Below are 19,429 nucleotides of genomic sequence, written 5' to 3'. Positions count from 1 at the left end.
CACCTCCCCTCTCTCTGTCTCTGTGACCTCTCCGTCTTCGTTCTCTCCGTTCGATCTCCAAAACACCAGACTCTCGGTTTTACAAACACAACCCCGCCCACAAAAGGGACGTTACAACTTGAGAGTGAGGATGGCTTATTGATTAGCCCATATTCGGCCACTGCTTGGCCATCAGGACAAACAAAGCTAGGTGGATTCAAAATAGCCACGTCACCCACCTCTCCACTCTCATACAGAAACCCAAAGGTATTCCGCAAAACACAAATTTAACATCAATGAAAACCAACCAACTAAAAGGATACCCAACTCCGGTAATCGGCTCTCGGCCGACACATCTCAAAGTATTGTCATACCGTGCACGCCTATGTTTGTGCTCCGCGCCGCCAGAATTCCTTTCCTTCGTTAACACGTGGAGCGCCTAACAAAGCCTGGTCGTCCTCCCTATTGACGGACCCATCCGCCAAGTTGCCAGGCTCAGACGTGTGACGAACTGAAACTTCGCCCAGTAACTCTGCGCAGTGCAACTGTCCCAGACTGAACGTCTGGTGACTTCTTTCTAAGTCTGACCCGAGTTTTGACCCCTTGACCGACCTTCAGCTCCCGTCCACTTCGGGGATTCTTCGGGGAATCCTTATTCGAAAGCTTACATCGCTTTCAGCCATTATGGAGTTACCGACGCGTCGTCTCCGGACCCGCTCGCCGGGTGGACACAAAAGCGCGGAGAATAACAATAGCCTCCGCGGTTCTCCTTACTCTCCTCGCGCCTAACTCAGCTCGGCCGGCGGGGAAACAAACACAATACAGGTAAAGAAGCTAACCCCAGCGAAAGATCGCTAACTGCCGGGCGGTTTTAATTATTAAGTGAGGGGCCAGAACTTAACAGAGACATTCAAAGATTTTGGCAACATCATTTAGAACGCCACCTGAATGTCTCTTCTCTTTTTTTAGGTTAGGGCAACGCGTACAATTATTTTAACTCTTCTTACGCAATAAGATGTTCTTTGACATCGTGAAAACTGAAGCGTGGCTGTTTTGTTTTGCCTTCACTTCAGTTATTAGCAAACAAAAATATTTGGTGGTAATGGTTGGTCTTCGTTGGATTGGAAACTTGTGGAACACTAGTGGAGCATTACTATTGCTTTTACGTTATAAAAACAGTTTCGTTTCACTGAAATGTAGTCGTATAGGGGAATATTAGGGCGAATATAAAAATTTTTGGGAATTAGGGGTAATGCAGCGTCAGGCCTTGTAGCCTAAATACATTCGGTGCAGATTTAAAATCTTTCAGACGCCTGCTACAGCGCAAACAACGCTTTATCGGATTCGAAATTAAGGGTTCTTAAGCGCGGTAAGGAGAATTTCTGGATGGCTCACTCAAGGGACCGCGTTATCCTGCCGATATCATGTGCAGCGCCGCGTGGGGGCGCTGCACATGAGCTGACATTGTAACACTTGGATGCGTTTTCAAAGTGGATAGAAGTCTTTCCTGTGTCTTCCACATCTGCAGAAGCTACCATTTCTGCCTTGAGAACTGCATTCGCTCAGCATGGCCTGCCTGACGTCATAGTTTCCGACAATGGTCCTGCCTTCGCCAGTGCCCAGTACCTTGAGTTCTTAACTCCAAATGGAATACTCCGCATGCTCGTACCGCCGTATCACCCTGCCTCGAACGGTGAAGCTGAACGAGTTGTGCAAACTTTAAAGAACAAACTCAAGAAGTCTGGTTCTGGGAACTTCCAAGCAGATCTCCAGGTTCCTATTCCACTACAGGGCCACACCACATGAAGTTACAGGTCGGCCACCATGTGAGCTTTTGACGGGACGAATGTTCAAGACTCCGTTGGATGTCCTGAGGCCAAGCCTGCAGGCATCTGTACTTCTAAAACAACTCGAGCAGATTTGTACGCCGACAGAGGGTCCTGGCAGGCTCCGTCACTGCAGCCAGGTGATGACGTGTATTCGTGAAACTTCTCCAGGGGTACACCTTGGGTGCCAGCCAGTGTTGTGGACGTCACACCGTCATCAGACCGTGTCCGTTTTGAAGATGGCACCTTGGGAAACCGCCGCAGTGACCACTCACGCCATGCGCAGACAGAAAAATCGGTCCTCACCTTCGACAACGTCGTGCAGACCGCCCTGGATATAGAAACAGCAGAAAGGGACGCAGGCGAGATGTCCGAAGCCAACATTGTAACATGTTAGCTCATATGCAGTGCCCCCACGCGGCGCTGATAGTTTTGTGTTCAGCCGTACAAGCCTGGCACAGCGGCGAAGGGCCGGTTTGTGAAAATGAACACAGTTCCCGTTCGTTGTGGGCAAACGGCTCGGCATGTTCGCATGTTTTTCGCGGGCCTGATGACTTCTGTTCGCGGTAGTCACTTCCTACCCCTCGGCCATCCGTACTTCTAGACATCTAACACATACAGTGTTGAAATTCTTACGTTTGTGGAACTCGGGACGTATGTTGTTGTTTTTTTCTGATTTCAGATGCCAGACCTCTTTCCAGTAGCGATCTGCACACGCACGGGCCCCCGGTCCGCCATTCTTGGCAGTAGCCTCGGGCGAAATAAACAAAATGGCGCCCCCTCAGCTTGCTGCTTAAGCTAGAGTGAACTAGAAGTTTTAGAGTGGCCCGAGCGGCGGCCTCTCCCATTGCTCCGCCGGGTCGACTTTCGCGCAGAAAATAAAACCGGTGTAGCGGCGGCGCTGCTGTCGTCGACAACTGAACAGCCGGCGCTCCCCGGCACCAGCTCCCAGCCTGCGCGCGGCAATATTTGCGTTGCTCGCGGCGGTGTTTTGCGCTTGCAAAGTTGATTTATTTTGGATTATGAAGTTTAACACGCCGGCGCTACACAGGCGATGAGGCAAGCGGTACTGGGGGGCTTCGGGTTAACTGTAACCACCTGGGGATCTTTAACGTGCGCCGAAATCTCGAAGACACGGGCGTTTTTCGCTTTTATCCTCAATCACAAAAGCGGCCCCGCCGCGGCCGCGAATCGAACCTGCGCCTTTGGTCAGCTGATTTCGAAAGTAGACGCAGAAACGTTATGACTCCGCTTGAACGATACTTTCTCATTTTTAGGCGTTTTCTGAAAACGTTAATTGTTGATATACAGTAAGCTCTCGTTAACTCAAAGTCGTAAAATAGCTAGCCGAAAATTTTGAGATAAGCGCAGAGTTTCGAGTTAAGTCAAATGCAGAAAATTTGTAGCCAGGTCCCTGAAATAACAGCTAGTGGTGCTAACAAAAGCACAGGGGAGATTTCGTAATAAAGGCAAAATAATTCGCAGGAAAAAGGAACTTTTATTATTGCGGAAGAAAGAACTGTGTTGCGCTCTGCTGTTTCGTGTTCGCATCTGCATCGCAGAAAAGTGTACCCGAGCCTCTCAATGCATCGCATGTATTGGTGGTCGCCACCGCTGCATTCTACCTTGTTACAAAGCAGACGCAGCATGTATGTTGTTTCTGCCGTTGTACGCACGCACTTCTGGAGGCTGCGTCGTCCACAGCAATGATGTACGCGCCAGACAGCATTCCGGTAACGGGGACGCGTAGTCCGCGTAAACTTGCACTTCACGACCGCGTTCGGCGGGAGTAATCATTCGAACGGGGACCTTATCAGCTGCCTGCAGCGGACTGTGCCTTTTGTCCTCTCTGCCAGTATTTCGAGGCATCCGTGGTCCTCCGAAAAAAACGTTTCGAGATAAAGCAGGCAAATGGTTAACGCCTATGGGAGGTAAACACATTGTGAGAAAAGTTTCGAGAAGATATTTTGAGATAGCAGAGTTCGAGTTAACGAGGGATTAATTTGACCGACAGGCACCAGGAATGTTTTTCCCTTCCCCTTCTTGACTCTGCGCATGAAGCAAAAGCGGCAGGCGCACATTCTATAAGGCTGCAAAAAGTTTAATGTTTTTTTACGTCCTCATTTGGAACGAAAATACCAAGAGCCTTCTTCTGGGCTACCCCTGCCGTTGATGCTTGTACTGTCGTTAGTGGGCTTTCTTATTTTATTAACCTGCTATGTCGCATATTGCAGGCACTTGGTAAGGAAGTGTGTACTGAAAACGAAGTGCCAAGTCTGCATGACCAATCCTGCATGCCAGGGGAAGATGCCGATTTGTTTACTACCTGTTGTATTTGGGGGGGGGGTGGCGGAGGGGGTAGGCGAGGGAGGGGGGGCTTCTGAATCCTTCCGTGAATTTTTGAAAGTTTATTAGCGATCTCTAGGACGTTTTTACGAGTTGCTTCAGCAACAAGGAGCTCCACCATGACAGCGTTATGGATGTACCGCAGCCCTTATTCACAGCAAACACCTTAACGGCGTTGGTTGCGACCAGCACGTGAGACCTTGACAGCAAATTTGGTTGGGTTCTGTACTCATTCTGACACGGATTCATTTCTATATAAAAGGTTTAATCAAGTTCCGTGATTACACGCGAAGGTGGGAGCAAGACCTTAAACTTAGCCGTCGCTAATGATCGAGGGCGAGTTATGAAAATGCGTTGGCAAAAAATGTCAATTTAAACCTCCATATTAGCGTTATTACTAAACCTCTACCTGTGTAGACTTTGTGCATGATTTCCCGCGTTACATTTCATTTTCTGTGCTATCGAAAATGAAAACAATGTGTATTTTGTTCCAGTTCCGTTTATTTGAACCTCCATGTTAGCGTTCTTGAACCTTTACCTCTATATTAGACGTGTTATATTTCATTTTCGTCGCGGTCCATATATTTTCTGATCTATGTTTTGCATTTGTTTTATGTGCGTGTAACGTACTCTCAGCATACTTGTGAATTAAATTTGTGTTAATTTGATTCAACTCCTTTCTTGACCTAATCAGGTGAAAGGTGGTGCGATTAATAGAACGTTGCGGGAATAGTTCTATGAAAGGCGGCCATTGGGACAACTGAGCTAACTGCTGGGCTAACCCTTTTTTAGTTAAAAGAATACCTCGCTTGCCCGTGTCATTTTCTGATCAGCCACCACGGCGACCCGTAATTATCCCAAGCGGGCCACTGCTTAAATACTGCTATAATAACAACTCACGCAATAAAAAACAAACGCACCTTATGATATTAACCCACATAACTGCAGTCCGAGCGTAAATTGCAAGACAATAAATTAAAAAAATCATCTGAGAAGCTATCATCCCAGTCCTCATTAATTTTTTTGTCATTTGCGTCGACCAGCTGTGTCCATCAAGCAGCACAATAAGGACAAATTTATAAAGCAATCACGAACTGGATCATACCAGGCAATTTCACGCAAAATACTTTATTATGGGAAATTGAAAAAGCGAAAATGTCGCTGCAATTACTTTATTTACAATACGTTACGAATGCTGCAAAGGAAAATCCGTAATTTTCCTTGTTGTTGTCGAGCGGGAAAGGCAAAACTAACGCAAAATGAGCTGCAGCGTTTATTTTTCATTTCGTTGCCCACAGTCCACTGTACCTACAGTATATTTAAGCAATTGGATGACCCGCAGAACAAATTTCGAGCGCTCCGCGCGTAAAGCAGCAGCGTTTCCTGGCCCGCGCGCGGCCGTACGGCCGGCCAGCCGCCGCTTTCGCTTTCAGTTGTCGTTGACTACAGCGCCGCCGCTATTTTCTGCGCGAAACGAGCACCTCTCCGGGCGGCCGGTCGGGCCACTCTAAAACTTCTAGTACACTCTACTTAAGCGGGATTCACACGACGGAGGAGGAGGTGCGCGGAGGCGGACGGATATGTGACGTCAACAGCACGTGACCGGAATACCCGGTTAGCGGCGCATCCACACGTGCGGAGCTACGCGGAGTGACTAGCAGACGACAGCGCCGAAGAACAGGTTCCATTCCCCGCCGAGGGCCACCGCCGTCGAGCGAAAACTTGCGGAGGCATTTTCTTTCCCGGAGCCTCCGCGGGCTATCCCCACCGAGGGGCGGGGCCTAAAACCGGTCACGTGAGCGGGGCCCGCGGGCCAGAAAGAGAGGGCTTCTCCGTCGTGTGAATCCCGCTTTAGGGAGTGCGGTTATGCTTCCTAAGGCTACACGTTTTTATTTCCTCTTTTCGGGCAGTTCGCGGAGTTCGTACATGCACACAAAAAGGCTTTCAAGGGAAAGGCGCAGAAATGTTTGAGGCTGACCACGCTGCGAGCATTTTGCAACCAGTGAGGGAGAAACGAAAATGAAAAAAAAAGTGAAGAACTGCAGATTAGTCACGCGAGCCTGCGCCTGCTACTGTGACATTAATGTGAAATGCACGGGTGACGTCGGGTGCGGGAGGGATTGCTGGACCAGCATATTTTGTGCGCGCGTGTTCCTCGAAATCCAAAACATTTCTTGGGGCGCGCCTTGATGCCAGTTTAGGCTCGCCGTGGCGGCTGCTAAAAGAGCGGTACTAGAAAAAGGTCCATTGCAATTCAGAATCGAAATTTTACACTTCCCGTCAACCGGAGGTTGAAATTGGGTTTACTCTCCCTCTCTCTCCTCCTGAATGCTTTCCTGAGAAAACGGGGAGAGGGGTGTCTCCGCGTGCAGGCAACACCTCCTAGTCTAGGTGGTGTTGGTGCAGGTAAAGCACCGACGCTACAGTCCTGAAGTTTCCCCGTGTACATCTTTGTCAGGTCTCACGGAGGGCAGAGGACAGCAACCCAGAAATTATTGGAAACGTGTGTGCCTCCCTTTCTTTGATTTGAGAGGAGGCGCACGCCTTCGTCGTGCCTTCATGCACAATGGAATGCAGACACGCCAGCAGACCGTGCCTGCCGTGAAGCTCTGTGCTTCAAGTGAATTCTGGTGACAATGAAAGCCCTGCTGGGGTGGGTGCTTTTCAGATGAAGGCCAGAAGCTAAACGCCAGTCACGCATCTGTACTGTCAGCCCCCCCACCCCCCCCCCCCCCCCCCGAGAAAGAACAAGCTTGCCCACCACACCCTCCAGTGGCATCGCGGTAACTCTCCACACCGCGCACATTGCCCACGCCTTTTTGAACGCCATAATGGACCTTTTTCCAGTACCGATCCTCCTAGCGGCCGCCACGCCGAACTAAAATTGGCAGCAATGCACGCCCACAAAACGTCGAGCTTTCGTAGAACTCGTCCACAAAAAATATCCTGGTACTGTAGCCCCTTCCGCACCAACCGGTCACCCGTGCCTTTCACGTGAATGTCACCGTAGCAGGCGTCGTTCCCGTGACTAATTCGCAGTGGTTGAAGCGCCCCTTTTTCTTTACTTTTTTTTTCATTTTTGTTACTCCCCCACTGGCTTGTATGTGCTTCCAGTGTCAGCCTCAAATGTATTTGCCCCTTTCCCTAGAAAGCCCTTTTTGTGTGCACTTACGAACCCACTTCGAGCTGTTGAAAGAGAAAAAATAAAAACGCGCAGCTCTGGACAGCATAGCCTCTCCCCAAACAGAAAGCTGGGGGGGCGCCCTTTTGTTTATTTTGCCGGAGGCTACTGCCAAGAATGGCGGACCAGCAGCCCGCGCATGCGCAGATCGCTACTGGAAAAAGGTCCATTCTCCTTGCCTTCCCCCATTATACTGAAACTGGGGAGTGTTTGAATAGGCAGCGGAAGTTTAGTGGCAGTTGTCTTCCAGATTTCGACGTCCAATAAAGACACTGGAGAGGCACGAGTGCCCCCCCACCGAGAGGCGGCTCGTGCCCGGGGCCCAGGCCCCCCCCCCTTAGCGACGCCACTGGTCCCAGGGCAAACGCGAAGCGACCGCACTCGTATTCTTGGACAGAGAAGCGAGCCAGGAAGGCGAGAACGACGTACACGCAGAGAAGCCGCTTCGAAATAAAGATTTCGAAACGCGCGCACAGTCCGCAGGCAGCGGCCAGTGCATGGCACTTACGAGTTCGCATGCGGGGAAGCTCTCGCAGAAACTTGACTCGATCCCCAGCGAGCGAGAGACGAAAAGATGCCGAGCCGCGTGGCCCGAGCTGCGAGACGACAAAAAACTCTCGGGGTGGCGTAGTAGAAACGCCTGCGGCTGAGGCGGGTTGCGTGACACCCTTCGGTGTAGAGGCGCAGCGGACACAGCTGGGGGACACTAACAGTGCGCTGTCACCGGTTTCCGATTAGCTGTTGCGCGAAAACAAGCTCAAGGTCGAAGCGCTGCCGAGAGAGAAATCCAGTGAGCTCGTAGCGAATGACGTTTACAGAAACCGTACCGCCGTCTCGGAGAGCAATGGCGTACCTAAAAGAGATAACGCACTTGCTGAGACGTCCGATAGAGAGCCGTGCGGGTCTGCTGATCGGATTCAGCGTCTAAAGGCGCAACGAGAGGAAAGATCCAACGAGACGAAAGGTCCAACAATGGATATTCCGTCTCGTAGGATCTTTCGTCTCGTTGGACATTCAGGCTCGATTGGACCTTTCGTCTCGTTGGATGTTTCGTCTCGTTGGACATTCAGGCTCGATTGGACATTCCGTCTCGGTGGATCTTTCGTCTCATTGGACATTCAGGCTCCTCCGCATTATATGAACGTCTGAAGCACTCTACAATCACCTTCACTACCCCATTCACCAAATTAATAGCGAAACCGTCTGCGTTTCAGGTGCGAGTATATAACTTCGCTTAGTACACGATAATTTAAATATTAATATACTTCCGGCGTTGGCTTTTCCACGTGGTCAGGAACGCTGTTTCCGAACAACAGCTTCACGAAGATGAAATGGCTAGTTTACGACATATATGCTATCACTGTCATATCGACTGAAGAGCGCCCACAACGAAGATTTTTGCGAATGCGCTGGATTCTCCTTTATGCCTGTGTGTGCCTGTGTTAGGGTGTGCGATATTTAATAAATTGCCCTTAGGAAAGCGCCATTCGCCTATCTAAAAATATTATCTTCCTACAAACGAACTTAAGTTCCTTCCCGCCGCATGGACACGTGCAGCAAGCCTACCTGAAATCTGCGAACATTCACTTCCACATCACACAGTACTATCGACTCGACAGGCAACGATTCCCTCAACCTCACTCCAAGCTGTCCAAATCAGAAGAAACGACTATTCGTCGCATCCAAACGAATACCTTCGTCCATCCAATTCGCTTACACCACATGTTTCCTACTCAATTTCCCGCCAAATGCACTTTTTGCTCTCAGCCTGGCACACTCGTCCACATTTTATTAGAGTGTACGCATAACCCTGACCTCCCACCCTTTTCTTCCCCCCTCCCCCTCCATGAGCTGTGGGAGAACCTGATCACCAGCGACCACCTGGACGTCCAGCAACTACCATGGCATCTAGGGCGTCGGTCGCCCGGTCGTCACTTGGATTCCCGGACTAGGGAACCACTCCTACTTTATAAGGCTCATTAAAGTTTCATACTACTACTACTACTACTACTTCCTCAATTGTGCACTTTGCTATTTTCTTTTATAATTTAGATGGGTTCGCGGGAGTGCAGAAGTCCCCTTTATATCAGTCAAATAACTTTACTCTTTCTACCTGGAAGCCTAACTATTTATAAATATCAGATATTCCCCATTTTACTACGCTGCCTTTCGATCCTGCGCAAGACAAAGCACTATACCGGCCTCACCAGAGTGAATGGATAAAGCCCGAAAGGCTATGTTTGGTTCGTCTGTGATCATTCAACTGTTTTAAGGAACTGAGTAAGCTAAATAACGGCGGGATATTTACCCTCAAGGGCGACAGTGCAGTGTATTTACGCCAGCCTTCTACAAAAGTGTTATTCTCGGGCCTCAATTTCCCAGCGACCGACATTACGTGGGACGCGGTTCGGTGAAAGCCTATCGAGTTCTTTTTTTGCAGCTCCAAGACGAAGCTTGGCGATTCATTTTTGTCCACTTCTTGTACGAGCGGAAGGTACATATTTGTTTTTAGAAATGCGGCGGCACGTTTTAAGCGGTCTGTGGGACGTCTCAGCACGTATTCGACGGCTTAGCGGACGGCAATACCTGCGCGATTTGTGTTGGCCATAGTGTCGGCAGAGGGTTGAGAATACCCGCCAAATTCTTCAAGCATTTAAATGTGACTAACTGAATTCAAAAAGCGCAAAAATGCGGAACAAGAAACGACTACACACGGCGGTGTTTTTTGCACGTCTTTTTGCGCTATTACGAATTCAGTTAGTATGCACCAAATAGCCCAAGCCATCGTTCTAACGAAGTTCAAATATGACAGAGAACGAATTTTTTTTTTTTTTGAAAGCAGGAACATGCACCCTTTACAACAGGCATGACCACGAACACATCCGCACCACCTGTGACGTTGTTCTATACATATTACCTTGTGTATGGAAGTCGAATTATCCAAAGCTGATGGTGAAGTGATTTCTAAACATGGCGGGACTTTTTCTAGAGATTATAGTCTGGCCAGACCTTGACCAGACGCGCATTGGCCAACGCGCCTGACGCGCCAGACAAGGCATTTAAAGCTGTGCTGATATTTCTGCGCAGCAGCGGCCTGTCAGCGATATTGTAGTTGAGGCCCGTCCGGCTAAACTACAATATCGGTATAAGTATAGGCATCTTCTGTACATAGCCATTTAATCATTTCTCCGCCATCTTCATCTTTGTCGTCCTCCATCCACGCTCTTTCCTCCCCTTTCCCTTCCCACACACAGAATGGCTGGGCAGATATACAGTTGAACACGGATATAGTAACGAATTATTGTCTATATCGAACAGTGCAAACATCCCCTTGAAAATCCCATGCAAAACTATAGGGCTGTTGTGTGCGTGTATCGAACTCCTGATCACGGGCGAATTCGATATATCGAATTCCGCGCCGAAAGTGCCCCTGAAAGTTTGCTTCCTCTGATGGGGTGGAGTTGATAACGTTGACTCAACACAGGAGCTGCCTGGCTTGGTGAGACAGAGGCGGCGTCCGCGGCATTATGTCGCTTGAAAAGGCGTTCGGAATTCCTCGCAGTAGTTTTGAGGGCGATGCACGCATCAACGTTGACGTAAAGGCGAATGCAGCACAACCCGCCCCGGCTATTCCGGAGCGTGTCAGGTGCAAAGCGACTTCGTTGCACGCCTCCAGAAGGGGGAGGTGTTCGGTTCGGATACTGAAGATAACGGCACTCAGTGCCTGACAACGTTCCCAACCGCCTACTGCAGCGGAGGTTCCGTCAGCGTTTTTCGCCTCTGTTGTGGCACAGTTTACAGCGTTCATTTTCTCATTTGTGCGTGTTTGTAATCTTGAAGACAATTTGGAGAAATTTACGACGCAGAAGAAAAAACAAGCGAAGCTCAAAGACATTTCAATGATAAATAAAGTGCGATGGTCATCATGCTGCGGCTCGGATTATCCGTGCTTTGAGGGTCAAAACGGTAAACTACCGTTTTCCACGACTTCAGAAAACTCTCAGTGGTGTGCGGAGTTGTCAGATAATCTTCAGATAGGCGTATTTTATATATCGAATTATCGATATATCGAATTCTTTCGCGATCCCCTTGGAGTTCGATATATCCGTGTTCGACTGTACTACCATCAGGCCGACCTCTCTGTGTTATTTTTTTTTTTTTTCATTTCAATAAAATTCCTCTCTCTCTCCCTAGACTAGGTTTTGACCACTCTGGTTGCGTTTATGCGACCTTCTTAGTAGAAAAAAATTGTATAGTGTTGTCCTGATCTCTGCATCCTCCTTGCCCATTTTCTATGACGTTTTGTATGACGTTTACTCTTGTAGGCTCAGCTTGACTGCGCCCACTGCGGCTCGCCGACTATAGGCCGGCCGCCCGCGGGTCGCCGTAATTTATTACCTAAGTTAAAACTAAGCCATGACAATAATTAGGTCCGGAAGAATGTGGCTTTATTTTGCTAGTTTGCAAAAAGTCAAATTCAATGTATGCCTACGCTAGCGCACATGCAATACGTATATTGGCTTACGACGCTTCACTGAGTTCGCTTCACGGGAGCTGTACGCTGAATTTGCCCGCGCAACTGGTACACTAGTAGAAAATCTAAGGCCAATAAAAAGTGGGAGAAGATTCAGCAAATTTAATGGAAGTAATAAGCCAAAAAATCTACCAATACTCTCTTTGTAAAGCGTAAATCTAAGGTACAGGAAACACTGTTCGCGCAGGGTGAGCTAGCACAGAGGTCAGCAGCACGATCGCGCATGTGCAATCTCTTTTTACCCGCCTGAAGAACGCAGTCTCTAGTGAAACTTATTTGTGTGGATTTGACGGACGCAAAAAAATTTTCCTTTAAAGGAGCCATGAAGAGAAAATACAAGTTTGGTTCATTCAAAAGATTGTCTCGTTAGAATCATACTGACACCACTTTTAACGTAAACTTCGCTCAAATAAGCTACATAATTAGGAAAAACGGGAATGGTCACGCGACCCACCAGCTCATTTCCCGCAACAGAACCTATGATGTCACATGAGCTAAGCTCTGCGATTGGCGGAGGCTGGCAGAAGCAGACGCAAATTAGGTAGAGCTTACAAACTAGACGAACGAGCTATTTGCGCTTAAATTTAGGGCACATTCTTTACAAAGCAATAAGAATGATGGGACAAACAGTGGAAGTTACGAAAGCACATGTAAACATAGAAGTACTGATGCGTTCTGCTGTTCGTACTGCGCACAGCATGCTTGGTTTAGCTGTACAGCACTACGGGGCTTGGGGTTGTCTCAGACGACACTGGCCGATTGACGCAAGCAACGGTGTCTTACGTGACCCCATTTGTCGAGCGAGCACTGTTTCAGGGAACGAATATTTTCTCCCAGAACAATAACAAGCCAGGTTTAAATGCGGACAAAAACAAACCAAACGCTTGCCACGGTATGGTGGCGCCATCTAGGTTACGTAACGTAAAGAAACGCGGTAACAAACCAACACCGCTGTACAGAGTGGAGACAAACTTTGAACGGTCCCGTGCCGCCGCAATTGGGCCAACGGGCTCAACGCGTTATTCTTTTCGTTTCCCACGAGACCTAGCAACGCGAAACAGACAATATGATTCAAACTTCTTCAGTAAACCGCGTTGCGGCGATAATTTTAGCGCGTTTTTGACACAATGACTCGCTTCGGCGCGAGCGAGCAACCGAAAATGGCGGCGCCAGCGTATACGTGTCTCTACCCTGTACGGCGGATGCGTGAATGAAGGTATTCTAGGCTGCAGAGCGGTCGGTTCCTGTGATGTCACTTGGGACCACGAAAACGCACGATTGAGCGGGAAAATCAAAATTTTAACCTAAATTGTTTAATTTCTCAGTGAATAAAGCACCGTTTGTATCCGGACAAGCGCTGGGGGCACTATAAAACACGAAATCTTTCGAATAAAACCAACTTGCATTTTCTCTTTATGGCTCCTTTAAGCTGCTCACATCAAAACTCTTAGTGAAAACATACTTGCATGCGCTACAAAGGAATGGCTATCTCTTGATCCGACAATTGCCGCTTATATCAACCAGAAGCCATTAATCGTTGCTTTGTTTTGTGGTGGGATGTGGTGGTTTTTGGAACGTTTTGCAACAAACTGTTAAAAGGGACATGGACACATTTACGTGTCCATGTCCCTTCACACAATGCGGTTACTGCCTTCTCTAGATACTACTGAAGTGCCCTATGATATATTTTTTGATGGGATTGTGTTGATTGTAGAAGTGCCACATGGCTGACCGGCATGCGAAACTCCCCCGTTCAACGACGTCCATTTTTTGGGAGCTGGCTGCGTTGGTGGAGAGCATCTATGCGAAGGAAAGTTACCTACCAGAGTGGCTGCATCTGTTGTACGCGCGTGACTGCTTGCTGAAGTTTTGGCGGCTGTCTTATTGTAGCTGCTGTGGTGTTATCCTTCTTGAATAACTGCTAACTTTTGTATTGCATAATAACCGCAAGTTTTTTATGCATAAAAGAAAGAAACGTGGAATGGGCGAGTGCTCTGAAGCACTAGATGCAGTGCATCGTAGCAGGAGGTTCGAATCTCCGGTTGAATTTGTTTTATTTTTTATTGGGGGGGGGGGGTGAGTGCAGTTTATTTATTTTTGTATAGGTAACGTTTTATCTACTGCATTCACCATTTTGCGCTGCAATCATCCTTTCATTATGAGCGAGTTTAAAGACTACGAGCAGACAGACACTGACGCTCTGGCGAGTTTTCGTTGGTGTGGTGTTGACATATCACCGGCAGCTTGGAGGCACAGTCCCGAATCCGCCGACTGCCGGCCCCGTGCGAACGCTACTCTTAAGACACAGAGACGAGCAAGGCAAGCTCCGAAGCTGAGGGACAAGCTGAGGAGGAGGAGGAGGAAAAAACTTTATTCAAACGCAACATTAAGCGTCGAGAATGTCCCGGGCCAGGTTCACCAACGCCAACTGGTCCGAGAGCTGGTCCGAGGCTAGCCAAGTCCGCCACGTTGAAGGAGGTGGGTGGGGAAAATGTGGGGATTGAATTACAATGGGGCAGGCGAAAATGCAGTGTTCTAAATTAGCGTATGGTTCGGGACAATTGGGACATGCTGGTGAGTGTCGGATACGGTAGAGGAAGAAACAAGCAGGGGTAAGGGTGGTATTTAACTGTACGCGTCGAAGAATGCGTAGTTGCGTGGTTGTTAGAGATTTGTCTGGAACAGGAAGTGTACGAAGAGTTTCTCTGACGTTCTTGTAGTGAAGCTTTATTTCTTTATTTCATCTTCAGCACGCCGCTGGACGGCCGGACAAACGCTATTTAATTTGCATTTAATGAGCTGGGAAAGAAGAAAAGTGCGTGTGTAGTAAATCATGTATCACCCTTTGTACCGTGCTCTGTGGCTGTTGTTTACACGATTCCTTTATCTTGCGGAAAAGTGTATGTTGGTCAAACAGGTCGCTGCTTAAACGTTCGATTATTGGAGCATCGCAACAAGCTTAAAAAAGATGATTACTCACGTCTGGCCGAACATTGTCGCACGTGTGAGCACCGATGCTATCCGCTTTTCCGCGAGACTGATATCCTGTTTAAGCATAAAGACAGGCGTACTAGAGAGTTGATGGACTCATACTACATCAGAAAGTGGGGGAGAGATTGTATCAGTGAAACATCAGTTATCCTGCACGAAAAAGAATTTGGTTATTTGGAGCGGTCGTCGCGATAAGGTGTTCCTGTGTTAGGAAATGTGCGTTGTCAACATTGGAGTGTTTTGGTCTTGATAGTATGTCATTGGCTGGTGTGGGCACGTGGCGTGGTGGGGGGGGGGGGGAGGATTCTGTGTATGTATAAGTAGTTACGTCTTTTCTAGTAAATGGAGTTGAAAGTCAGCGCTAGTCCTGTCCACTTCTTTCTTTTTGTGTCCCTATTAGTTCGCGCTGTTCCCCAAGATGCAAGTACACCAACTCGCCCAACTCGCCACCCTGCTCTGAAAAAGAGCCTCGCAAATATATTTGCCATTTCAAAATTTCCCCCATACGTATACACCATTTTCCTTGCTAGAGGTGGGCGCCGCCATTTGCTTTTTCTGACCGGACCGCTAGCGCCGTCTATGAAGCGACCGCCGAAACCTCCTCGCTGGGCTGTTAAGTGCTCCGTTCTTTCTGTGCGTCTGCTCGGTACCCGTGCATTACCGAGTGAACCGTAGTGGTTTGGCGTTAAGTTAGCGGTTGCAGTGATTGTGTGTGTGTGTGTTCTGTTTTGTTTTCATCATCTGCGTACGGATTTTAGGTCCTAATGTGCTGCCAGAGTGGAAAATGCCGACTCCGGCTGTTGCAAGCAGTAGTAGCAGTGTACGGTTGTAGTGCCGCTGGTGCTCCGCAGTTCCGCGATGCAAACGTTCCGGTATGGCACCGACTGACATTAAAATCGATATCGGGGAGTAAATACGTGTTTTCAATGCCACCGTGCTTGTTTGTTCACCGATTAGTCATGTTTACGGAAGCGCGGACGTCGAATGCGGAGCGCGCACAGCATATGTGGGTCACGGTGATCCGTGCTCGCGATGGACTTTCGACGAGGCGATTGCTACACTGTCGACATTGCAATGCAATATAATCTTTCTTAACTAGACTTATGAAGGTTACTGACAAAACGAAATTACCTGGGCGGAAAAATAATACGACTGCACAACCAGTCAACTTACTAATCGAAGGTTGAGCAGAAGGGTCAAAGTTCGGGCGAGTTAATATTGGTTGATCATGGTCGTGATCATGATTGACCTAACTCTGCGCAGCGCATGTGGCCTGTCTCTCGGAGCCCACCTTTGTAAAACCGCTGCTTGCACCACAAATGCTTTACGCGAGCAGCAGTAACTGTTTTGTGATTGTAATACTTTAGATGCCGTTCCAACGCAAAAGGAGTAGCTTTTCCTCTGACCGCGTTGTGAACAGGTTGAGCTATTTTCCAAATGCAGCGTTCACGCGTATCTCAAGCTGCGTTTCCACATTGGGCTGCCTGCTTATCCTGCTATCGACCAGCAGTGTGCGATGGAGAAAGTTATCTTTTCATATCGTTTGGCAGTGTAATGCGTTGGCCTGAAAAAAAGTAAACAAAACGCCGTGATTTTAAAGGTTAGATTAAATTAAAAGGGGATTGTTTAATGCCATTCGGCTGTAATGACAAACAATATATGGTATTTCAAATTGACTACAAGGAACCAGAAGTTATTGTAATGTTGTATTGTATCGGCGCTCGTGAAAGATCCCCAGGTAGTCAACATTAACCCGGAGCCCTCCACTGCGGCGCGCCTCATCACCCATGAAGCGTTGGGGCGTTAAACACCATAACGAATCAATTAATCAATCAACCAATCAATCAATGCTGTATTGTAAAAGATAAAGTTGCTTCAAACATTTCAGGGGGTTCCGTTCCCTGTCGCAGCATTGCGTGTAATAAATGGATTTTGCTCCGTCTGCTTGCCGTCCAAGTGCACCCAACAAACCCTGGAGTTGGTCTTTAAATTGGTACAAAGTCGTTGCGATTAATCAACAGCATCCACCGATATCTCAACTCGGTGTGCGTTGGGAAGCTATGCAGCAAAAACATGCCGTGACCGCAGTGCATTTTCTCCAGGCAGTGTCGTGCACATGCGTGCTGTCAGTGACTGTTTCTCGCTTTCTCTGGTTGTTCAATAACCCACCACCGCGCAGTGCTGGCCAAGCGACGTTTGCGCCTTGAACGGCATCACAGCATTGACTAAAACAGTTGAAATTTCCGCAAAAACTGAGCACACGGTGCGAAATACTCCTGAACTACGCAGCGGAGCACACCGCGCCGGGCGATTTTAACAGCCCAGCGCGCACAGGCAACGCTGGTCGGCCGCCGAGAGAACTGGTTTGAGAGTATTTTCCCCCTTTCCCGGCTGCTTATGGAAAATGGTGTATATGGTAGACCATTCAAGGTTGTCAGAGACCGCCATGCGCTGTGTTGGCTCGCCAATTGGAAGGACCCCTCTGGCCGTCTTGGGCGGTGGAGGTTGCGCCTGCAAGAGTTCGACGTTACAATCGTCTACAAATCCGGCAGGAAACACTCCGACGCTGACTGCCTGTCCCGCGCCCCAGTCGACCCGCCACCACTAGACTCCGATGAAGACAGCGCGTTCTTCGGAGTCGTTATGGAGAGCGAGCTAGCCGCCCAGCAGCGCATGCCGACCCCGACTTGCGCGTCATGATTGAGTACCTCGAAGGACGAAATGTCGCCGTGCCTAGGGCGTTCAAGCGGAACTTGCCAGCATTCAGCCTCAAAAACTCCGTCCTCGTGAAGAAGAATTTCAACCCCGGAACGAGAACGCATTAACCTACTTGGCATCCCTGCAGAGCTCCGTGACGAAATTTTGGAAGCGTGCCACGACGACCCGTCTTTCGGACATCTCGGCACAGCTCGCACTATTGCAAAAATCAAGGCGAAGTACTTCTGGCCCCGACTTACATCCGACGCCAACCACTACGTTCGGAGTTGCCGTGACTGCCAGCGACGAAAAACGCCGCCAAGACCCGCCGGCTTTCTGCAACCGATCGCCGTCCCGTCGAGGCCCTTTCAACAGATTGGAACGGACCTTCAAGGACCGTTCCCTACGTCAGAATCACAGAACAAGAGGATTGTCGTGGCGACAGACTACATGACGCGCTACGCAGAGACTGCCGCTCTTCCGAGGGGCACTGCACAGGAAGTCGCAAAGTTCTTCATAAGCCAAGTTGTACTGCAACATGGAGCCCCGGAAGTCCTAATCACGGACCGCGGAACGGCCTTTACTGCGGAGCTGATGCAAGGAATATTACGCTACAGCAACACGGATCACAGAAGAACGACCACGTACCACCCCCAAACGAACGGAATAACAGAACGTCTGAACAAGACAATCGCAGATATGCTGTCAATGTACGTTGATGTTGAACATAAGACTTGGGACGAAGTGCTCCCGTATGTCACGATTGCGTACAACACGGCTATCCAGGAGATGACGCAGCTGACGCCGTTCGAGCTTGTCTACGGAAGACGGCCAACTACGATGCTCGACGTCATGCTTCCGCACGTTGAAGACGACGACCTGAACACTGAGGTCCAAGGATACCTTCAGCGTGCGGAGGAGGCCCGCCAGCTAGCTCGAGCTCGTACAACGCGCCAGCAGCTAGTGGATGCCGGGCGCTACAACCTCCGACGCCGAGACGCCGAGTGCCACACAAGGGTATCGTGTTTGGGTTTGGACTCCCATCCGACGACGCGGACTCAGTGAGAAACTTCTGCGACGATACTTCGGACCCTACCAAATTCTACGACGTGTCGGCCAACTTACCTACGAGGTGATCCCCGATGGTGATTCCGGAATATCACGACTACGCACGCGGCCCGAAGTCGTCCACGTGGTTCGCTTGAAACCTTACTATGCAAGATGACGGACTTCTTTTTTGTTGTTGTTGTTTGTTCGGACTGTCTTTTATTTTATCATCGGGTCGATGCACTCTTAGATGGGGGGGTGTAAGGTCCACTTATGATATTAGCGGCCAGGCGCCGGAGCTGCGCGTGAGAACCCACCGCTCTGTCTGGTGGCCCAGCACTATATACTCTACGCTGCAGCCGTCGGCAATTCGTCACGACGTGCAGAGGAGACGGATTGTCTGGCCCACCGCGTATCACAGGGATAATACCCCATTGAGAAAGCAGAAGGCGCCGTCGGATTCCGGGAACCACCGTCGGCGTGACGCGCGGAGGTGGTGGGATTACCGGCGTCGAAGCGCGCGCCGTCGAAGAAACCATTGTAAAAGCGGCCCTGCCGGCGCAGTGCACTGTCGCCGTCTTTCGCTTTCACCCCGCGGGGTCGCCCGCACCTGCTCGTCTGCGAGCGTGCCGTTGACCCGAAGATGGCGGCCCCTCATTGAATATTCCGTGGCGTGCTGAGTGACAGCTGCCTACGTGAATTTGGGCACTCCCTTACGCGTGTACGAACGCTACAGGGGCGTTCCCGAGAGAGGGTGATCTCGAGGTTTTATAAGGCCGAACTTGGCCGTTGGAAATAGTTCTTGTCTGAGCGCCGAGCTGGGCAGTT

General features: G+C 49.3%; 1 protein-coding gene across 1 annotated transcript in view; it reads right to left on the bottom strand.

Moving 5' to 3' along the window:
* Positions 1 to 8,037, bottom strand: part of LOC144146950 (amine sulfotransferase-like) — a 48,544-nt gene extending 40,507 nt beyond the window's left edge. The window contains exon 1 of the mRNA XM_077678924.1: positions 7,841 to 8,037. The gene's annotated coding sequence lies outside the window, so the exon portion shown is untranslated. The remainder of the gene's footprint in view (positions 1 to 7,840) is intronic.
* Positions 8,038 to 19,429: the final 11,392 nt, after the last annotated feature.

Source organism: Haemaphysalis longicornis, unplaced genomic scaffold, assembly GCF_048455015.1.
Source record: "Haemaphysalis longicornis isolate Haplotype H1 unplaced genomic scaffold, Haemaphysalis longicornis Haplotype H1 scaffold_7, whole genome shotgun sequence".
In the NCBI taxonomy this organism is placed as follows: Eukaryota; Metazoa; Arthropoda; class Arachnida; order Ixodida; family Ixodidae; genus Haemaphysalis; species Haemaphysalis longicornis.
Note: the sequence above shows the minus strand (reverse complement) of the source record. Positions and strands in the feature narration are given on the sequence as shown.